Source organism: Cupressus sempervirens, chromosome 6 (genome assembly GCF_028749045.1).
Source record: "Cupressus sempervirens isolate cs-2001-9-10 chromosome 6, ASM2874904v1, whole genome shotgun sequence".
NCBI lineage: Eukaryota > Viridiplantae > Streptophyta > Pinopsida > Cupressales > Cupressaceae > Cupressus > Cupressus sempervirens.
In genome coordinates this window covers 122821074-122831081 of record NC_143123.1, presented here as the reverse complement: position 1 = coordinate 122831081, position 10008 = coordinate 122821074, and positions in this window count along the sequence as shown.

The window sequence follows — 10008 nt, the reverse complement described above, 5'->3', positions numbered from 1 at the left end:
AGATATTTCTATTTTGGTGAATACGTATTTATATTAATTTAGAATCTTATTGAAATACAATATAATAAACTTTAAAATTTATTTTTAAAACCATAAAATTTAAAAATTTCTTGAAACTTGCTTCTTTTATGATATTGTATATAGTACTAATTTATAATTAAAAGTTATTCATAGAGATTTTTGCATATATTACTAATTAATATTATTATTTTCTAATTTATAGAATATTTAAAGTTAAAATGAAGACAACCAATTTTTTTATCAAAACGTAGAATGAAAGACATGAAATTTTTTTAGCCATCATAGAAAAATCATATGACAGGCAAGGGTGACCGTCAAATTCCAAGTCTGGTGGAGACAATAGAATTAACCGAGGATTTGGGGCATGCTCAACAAGTATGGGAGGAACCAAATATGATTTGTAGACCTGACAAGTAATGTCTAAAGATCTTGTATGTGTCTAACATGAAGTCACAGTGTGAGATGTATTAAGATATTATTTCTTTAGTTAAATACTTTCTATAATGGTCAACTACTTGTCTGTAGTCCATCTTTTAGTCTAAATAGGAATGTTTCCTATCCTGTCTCTTTTGTCCTTAGTCCAGCTAGGAATGTTTCCTATCTTGTCTTCAATTCTATTTCTAATTTTGTCTTTAGTCTATGTTGCTTCTTTTAGAAACAACGTCCTTGTAATTCTTTATAAGGAACACATTTGTTCCTCTGTTAATCAATCAATCATCCAAAAATCCGTTAATCTACTAATTCTTGAATCTTGTAACATGGTATCAGAATCTAATACATTATTATTTTGAAAAATTGAATCAAAGACCAGTCTACCCAGTCTTCAGTTTGCCCTAACTGCAACTTCAAAACTCATTTTTTTTTGTTTGAGAGTTTTGAAAAATCATAGGTTTTTGTTGAAAATTTGCATTTTTTTGTGTTGGAAAAACACGGTTTTTTCTTTAACATTCACGGCTTGTGGTAACGAGTGACGGTGAATTAGGGTTCAATTCTAGAGAGGGAGCCTGAGAAATGGCTTATCTCCCACTGTGGTCGTCATTCTGATCTTTACCTCTGCAATCTATCTTTATTACTGTTTGTAACTCACATCTACAAATCTCATCTGCAAATAACGATTTCCTTGGTCAATTTCTCTAGGCATTTCTTTGAGCAATTTCTTAGAAACAAAATCTACAACTATCTACAACTTGCGCGATTTTTCCAAATTGTGTTTCTTGTAATTTGCACGATTTCTTCTATTTTTTCCTACAAATACAGTCACGTCCTTCACCTAGTACTTGTCGCCTCTGCAATCCCGCCTATTCTTAGTCTTCTTTTTTTTGCAATCAGTTTTGTCCAAATCTACCATTCTCTTTGCATATTTTTCTCCATGGCCGCTGACCTGCTTTTTTCTTGAAACCCTAGTTTTTGACCTTGAAAAAAAAATTTAGATTCTTGATGGGTTTTTCGAGACCTCATCTGGGTCTTCATCAAAAAAATTTGGGTACCTCATTTTTCGTGCCTCAATTTTCAAGTTGGAAAATTTACATTGTGATTACAAATTCCTTCTAGGTTTTTCATCTACTCTTCTGGGTACTTGTCATTTTTTATGGGTCAGCCTCAACATTGCCTCAAACTTCATGCAAATGACATCTTTAACTAATCTGGTGTTGGAGGGCAATCTATGATTCAATGGCCACAATTATAACCACTGGAAGTAGTGCATGTTAACCACCTTCAAGTATCATCATTTGGATGAGCTTGTTTTAGGCACAAAGACTCGTCTGACCTCCGACCAAGAAATATAGGACAAGTTTGATGATCACAATCGAGAGGTTGTTATGCTTCTCAAACTCTCTGTTATCAATGATCAGTTACCATAGATTCCTTCCAACAAGTTAGCTGCAAAAATCTAGAAATATCTAAAGGAGCTACATGAAACATCTGACAAGAGTTGGGCATTCTTTCTGAAGAATCAGCTATTCTCCATTATGATGGATGAATATGTGTCCTTGCAAGAGCATCTGAAAAAGATTAAGGACATCCGCGATCAGCTCGAAGCTATTGGTTAGAAAATGGAGGAAGAGGATATGGTAGTCATCACTATGAAAAGTCTACCATTGTCCTATGAGCACTTCATAGAAACACTCAACATTATGTCAACTAATGTTGATCTGAAGTTTCTAGAATTATGTGCCAAACTTCTGTAGCAGGATCGTTGAAAACAATAGTTTGGCAGCAGTGCTTCTATAGCCTCCTCAAAAAAGGCATTTGTTGCAAAATCCTTTCAACAGAACATCGACAACCATCAAACTTCTTAGCCTTTCTAGCATCAACCTTCTACTCAATCCCTAGATGGCTCTATGAAGCAAAATGTATAATGTAATTATTGTCACAAGTTTGGCCGTATGAAGTTTGAATGCTGGAAACATTTGGTTTCCCAGGCAAGGAAAAATGCTTCCCAACCAACAACACAAGTTGTCAAGCTTCTTGATCAAGGCGAAGCTGCATTTTTTACCTTCTGAATCTATTTCTATTTTTCTGAGTTCGTTGATTTTCTCCTCAAAAATCATTTCATGTTGTATGTAATATGTAAGGTTGAATGAGATTCTAGGTTTTACTATTTTTCCACAAAAATGAAGTTTTGTAATGGCAATCTATTTTGAGTCATAGCACTCTTCTGGCAAAGCTTCTTGGTTTCAGCATTTTATAGATCCAGGAAGGGTCTCAATTATCCCAAAATGTTCTAACATCTGTATGTTGACCATTAAGGGATGGTATTAGGATAATATCTTTAATATCTTTATTAAGATATTATCTCCTTAGTTAACTACTTTCTATAATGTTCAACTACTTGTCTATAGTCTGTTTAGATGGGAATGTTTCCTATCTTGTCTCTTTTATCTTTAGTCCAAATAGGAATTTTTCCTATCCTGCCTTTAGTTTTGTTTCTAATTTCATCTTCTGTCTACTTTGTTTCTTTTAGAAACAACATCCTTGTAATTCTTTATAAGGAACACATTTGTTCCTTTATTAATCAATCAATCATCTGGAAATCTGTTAATTTGACAATTCTTGAATCTTGTAACAAGATGTCTAAATGAGATGAATCACCCCTATAATTAGAAAAAAAAAGAGATGAATCATAGTTCTTGTATAGTGAAATATCATGCTCGACCTCATAATCATAATCATCAGCTACGACTCTTCACATTCCAAACACCATCCAATAGAACTCAAAAACTATTGGTCAGTGATCAAGCACATGTTACAAATCTAATGAGAAGTCACACCATTTCTAATTGTTAACAAGTTAGATTGATAGCTTCAGTGACGATGATCTCATAATGGGAAGGTAAATGATTTGTTTCTAAAAGCTCGAGACTCTAGTTTGGAAGCATATGGTCATGGCCCATCAATGAACTCTCAGTGGTCGTATGTTTATGAAAAGCCAGTATTATTAATGGACCAGCCAAGGTCGAGATAATTCATTCTATTCAACATGAATAAGAGATGAATGCAATCATAAGAATATGGGAGCTAAGTCATATTATTAAATCTCTTGTACCTAGTCAACGAAATGGAAGGCTGCGCATTGATATTGGACTTCATATATATACCCAAATCCAAATCTGCTCATAAGGGGTTAAGTATACCATAACAACCATATGGGAAGTTGACTGGAGGTAAATGACAATGCAGTGGGTTTGGTGCCTCTTAAATATAAGTAAATCTAAAGGTGTTTAATTTTAAAGAAGGATATGAAAATCAAGGGAACAAGTGCCACATAATGGCATGTACTACTTCTTATAATTTAAAAATTAATACTAATTTAATTTAGTTTTAAAAATAATTAGAATATAACTAAAATAGTTATAGTATAAATCATTTGTTTGAATTTTCTCTTGTATATATTGTTTTATTCTATTGACTAAGATTTAAAATAATTAAAACATCATAAAAAATATATAAACACTAGTAGTAATTTTATAAATTTATTCATTTAATTGTACTTATGTGTAATAGTAAGTTAATTTATTATTTTAACAATGTTAATTGTTAATAATTAATAAAAATTAATAAATATTAGAATGGTTATTAGTAATATAAAATAATAAAATACTCTCTTAAAATATATACAATATATGTAATAAAGAATGAATATTATAATTAGATAAGTATTTTAAGCTTAATTTAATATGATCAACAAATCTTAGTTTAATGACTAATTATCATGTAACTAATTTGACCCCGTAATTTTTATTACACAAAATGAGATAGATAAGACATGTAAAATATGAAATTACACTACTCTTGATTAATTTTTTATATTAGTGTAAAGATTTGGCATATTCACCCATGACATTTATGTCATATTCACTTATTACAAATAGGAAGAAAGTGACAACTTTTATGAGTATAGAAGGTTCAAAGGAATATTTGTCATTTTTCCTAATGGTATCAGCCCAACACAAAACTAATTCTTTTATTAAATATATTTATGAAAATGAAAAGTCATTATTAGTAATGTCTTAATTGAAAAACTAATTAAAATATTTAACCAATCCTAAAAATCTTGCTGAAAATAATGTATATGGAGTACTCATCCGAAAAAAGGGGTCTTATAAGAGTAAATTGATTGAGCCAATCATAATTGAATTAAATCAATTATATAACATTTCAAATTAATAAATATTCATGGAATCTATAGTATAAATCAATAAGGAAAAAATATGAATTAATGATTGGCTCATGAGTGCACAACTATTGCTTAATTGAATAGAGGTGAATGCAATAGTACATTGCCTACGACAAGTACAATAATGATTCCACATCATTAGGAACATAGTTGTTGATTAATTTCTAGATGTTGTTTTTAACTCTATGTGGTCATCCTAAATCAAAGCCCCACTTGATGTCAATTTCAGGACAATGTTAATATATCTATATGGGATGGTGACTCGTTCTTAGGAATTTGAAAACCCCATTAAAATTACATGTGACCCCCATAGCTGAAAAAACATTATTATTAGCTCCCAATTTTAATATTTAAAAAAAATTGAAGAAATTATTTTTGGGAAGATATAGAAGTGGAAGCTTATAAAACCAAAGAAAGGCACATTCTAGGAAAATTAGTTATATGACAGATATTACTATGAGATGAACAATGTAAAAGTTTAAAAAGAGAGACACCTTAGAAATCAGTTATTTAAACTAAAAAAGAATCATGGTATGAGAGAGTTAGATATGCAAAAAAAAGGATAGAAACAATTTCTTATGTTTATGGTGGATAGTCCTAAGGCTGTCAGGGGATACATCTCTTATGCTATTGTAATAACGAAAAGGGGAATTTAGTTTGGTTTTCTACATCTTGAATAGATTTGTAGAGATAAGATAATCTTGTGGTCATCCTATTATGTACTCCAAATGTAGGAATTTAATATGTCAGATTTTGAAGTCTAGGTATGAATTTCTTAGACTGATGTTGATTATGTAGTCACTTCTATCACATTTTAAATGCAGTTTTTGTATAGTCATTCATTGTTCATAAAGCAAAGAAATACTTCCTTCCATTTTCTCTGTAATTTGAAAGATTGGCTAAGTAGTCTTGTGGAGCCCTGCTTATTTGTCTTTCTTCTTCCATTTAGTTTATAAATCTAGAAATCACATTCATTTCATGTCAGAAAACCAATGATAACTCATCCGACTATTAGTTTTGTTTGTTCTTCCTTCTAGGTAGTTAAGAGTCAATTTATTTCATTATTGTTGAAGGACAAATCATAAGTCAATTTCTAGCTAGAGGCAACTAATTTGAAATAATTGTTATATATTTTAAAATAAATTATTTAAATCACACAACAGAGTCTAAAATTTGTAATTTTTATGAATTTTTATAATAGATGTAATATCTTATTAGTCTTTGTCATCTAAGGTGGAAACTAATATTTTTGGGTATCTTTTTAACAATAATTCAAGCTTCAGTATCTATGAAAATCATGAAACATGCATCATATACTATGGTCAATAGATTTATATATACTAACATAAATTTCTCCTAGTAAATTTTTTATTGTTTCATTTTATCAGCTGATTTTTCTCGATGATTTTTTTTTCTTTTTGTTCAAAAAAATTAGCATCATATACCTGATGCTCTTTTTCAATTTTCATTGGGGAAATAATTCTTATTTGAAAGACAATCAATTTTTTCAAGGATTTATCATTTACATTTCTGCTAAGCAGATCAGTAATTTGCACAAGTGTTGAAGTCTATGTGGGAAAAGTTAGTGGCACTTGGGGTCAAATTTGAAGGATTTCCAATTGGTCAAGTATTGGCCCTGGTAGAATGAGCAATTGAAGAAATATATAAACATCCTTGCTAGAAACCAAAGTTATTATTTACTTTAACACAATAGTAATCCAAATGAACTAAGTTTACATTATGATTAAAGGTGATCTAGTTTAAACTCTTAGATTTGTTTCTCCTTATTTCTCCTTTGTTGATGGAAGTAATTTTCTCATTCACCCCATCATGTAGATACCTTTCTTTTTTACATACTCATGCATAGTTTTTTAAATATAGGAAGTATCTAACAAAAATCTTGTTTACTTTATTAGTTCAATCACCAAAGACTCTACTAAGTCAGATAGCTTACAGAGTTGTTGAGTTTATTATGGAGGTAGTTAAAAGAGAAATTTTGCGATTACATTTGTATTATAGGTAAGTTCTAGGAGTCCTTATTCACCAACAAGTTTTGAGCTATGTGCATTTATAAAAAACAAAATCCATAGGTTGTAGCTTTTTATTAAATTAAATTATTCATGTTATATGGTACTCTAGTATTGAAGTTTAAAATGTATAACGTTCATCTACGTTCCTCAATTTAATTCATTTTTTTTTGTTTTGCTTTAATTATTATTTTTAGCTTGTAGATACATTGCAACCTCTTTATATTACATCTTTGTATTACATTGGGTTAGTTCTAGTGGTTGAACTTACTAGCCACAATAACCTATTTGTTCATTTGTGGATATTTTGGAGAAATAAAAAAAATTTCATTCTATGTGCACTAAATCTTTGTTTTTTTTTGCTTAAATCCCCTTTCTTTCCCTCTTAAGAAGCAAGTTACTTCTCATACACATGCTCTTAAGCTTGTTGAGATTTGAACCTACATTTATTTATTTTTGTGATTAAAAACTCTTATCACTATGACTAGATCTCTAAAGCATTTTTTCCAATTATCAAAAAGTTTAGTACATGTTAAATGAAAAAACTTGATAGAATCATGCATGACCATTATAATATCTCTCTTGGAAAATGGAAAATGATTTTCATAACTTGACTTTGTATCAAAATTGAAGAAAATGAGAATATAATAGTCAATGCATATCTGCATTTCAAATTTGTATAGTTAATCTAATTTACTAAATATAGATATTTATGTCCACTATTGGCCATGAATGTCAAATTGAACCAACAAAAAGATCATTTTTTTTAGCATGGCATAAGAACGTCAAGTCTCATTTCTTAATCTAGTTTACTAAATTTAGACCATGAACCTCAAACCAAATCAAACCAACAAAAAAAAAACCATTTTCTAAGCACAGAAAAGGAATATCAAGTATCGTTTCTTAATCTTATTTACTAAATTTAGATATTGATGTCTACTATGATCCATTTTCTAAGCATGGATTACAAATATCAAGTCCCATTTTAAATTTTAGCAAGCTAAATATATTGGAATTACAATAGGAAAGGTAAACTTATAAGGGGGGGAATGAATCAGTAGTTTAAACTTGGACCCATAAATTTTTCACCACATATTTATCTCATGCATTCAATGAGTAAACTAAAATAAAGCATATGCATCTAAATCATGTAAGCATTCACACACATAACACTAGATGTGATTACCCAGAAACCCTCCAAGTTAGAAGGTAAAACTGGGGTGGGGATGACACCCATAAATCTTCACTATTGTAGTAATAAAGTGTATGGACAATGAAGGTTACAATGTTTTGACCATGAAACATGATCTACCCTATGAAAGTTATGCCCTAATAAAGGCTTACAAAGGCTGTTAGGTCTCACTTTGTTAGAGGATTTCAACACCCTATTAGAAGTGTTCCATGTAAGAGGACTTCAACTTACAACTAAGTAAGCACCCTGTTAAAGGATTTCATATAGTCTATTAGGACTACTCTGTTAAGAGATTTAACTAAAATCACCTGTTAAAATGTCTCAACATAGATCCTATGGTTGGCACTTGCTTGCCTGATAACAGATCACCTCTAAACAATGTCTTATTGATCCTTCTCAATCAAATGTCTCAATGTTGTATCCTTTTCTTTGTCCTCTATTCTTCTCTAATTAATTTTGCAATTCACTCTTTCTTCATAACTTCTAAGTCACCATGAATGCTCTGCATGCAAACTATCTTCTTCGCTCCCTCAAATCTTTACACACTCAAAGAGATTAGGGCTTCATCCTCCTTAAGAAGTCTTTAGTGGCTTAGGGTTAGGTATGAATCTATGATTGAGATTCATCCATTTTGCTACTTAATCCTTCCCATTTTCTAATTGGTTGCATGTAATTGCATAGGGAATCAAAATATAGATTCATCCTTATCTCCAAAATATCAAAATACAATCTTAAGTCAGCTCTAAAATGGTTTACATAGTTATATGTGTCATCACAAACAAATATGTCAAAATTGTCTTACTCAGCATCTGAAGTCTCTGATGCTCAGCATGCACTGATTTTTATACTATGACTCAGCACCTACATTGGTTGGCATCCACTATTTACTTGGCTCTTGAATCACTTGACATGGTCTATCTGATTAGCACATGAGTGACTAGGCACTCATTACAACTCGACATGGTCTAATATTTACATGTTGTACTTAGCATGTATTACTAGTTCAGCATGAACTAAGTAAATGACTTAAGTATGTTGACATTCACTTGTCAAAACCAATCTGAGATCAACAAAATCATGATTCATGAAATAGTAATCCCTAAGAGTTGAGAGGGATAAAACTAAGATAAGTAATTGATAAAATAGCCATGCGAAACCAAAAGGTGCATGAAAAACTTGAAACAATGTTTACCATTTACTCTCCATCTGTTAATGACTTGAAAGGAATTATGAATAAAGTTTCACTAGATTTGATTTAAAACTGTTGAGGTCCATGTCTCTTTAGTTCTTAATTGATCTTATAAATGGTATTTAGTATCGAAGCTTCTTATTCTCAGCCTCTCTTACTAGGTTATGCAAGAACCCTAGTTGAATCTAAACTAGTTCAAAGTGTGTATGGATCTTGGTTTGGGTATAGGTTTGTACATAGTTCTCCCCTTATGTGGATTTGGTCCAAGTATGTAATGGCCCTCATTATTAGGATTGAATCCAAATGCCTAGGAAAAGATCTAGTGAAAAAGTCGGATAAACAACTTGGGGTTAGAAAAGTCATTTTTTTAAATAAAAAAGAAAAACAAATTAGAATAATTTATAAATCCTTAAAAAAATGGCCCTTGAATTAGTCTTGAACTAACTGACCATATTGAGACTCAATTAAGAAACATGATAACTTTGTTTGGTTTTATATTTCTAATGTATAAATCTAAATAATTTAATTCATTGTTGACATTGAAGTGTCTATTATTAGATGTTTCTATCTTTAATATTGTATGACTCAACCCAATTGTACTTAAACTAGGCACTTTAGTATTATATGGTTGAACCCAACAATATCTAAACTAAGTACTTAAACTAGGAACTTTAGTATTATATGGTTAAACCCAACAATACCTAAACTAAGTATTATTTTTGGAAAATTCACAAACTTGATGTTCAACTAAAAACATAGAATTCAATGAATAAGTTAAAATAAATTGGAGCTAGCAATGTTTGGATGATTTAAAGGGAAGCTCTAATTGGACATCCTTGGTTAACAAATTGTTCAAAATTATTGACTACCTCAAGAAAGCATTTGTTCTATAAAGACAATA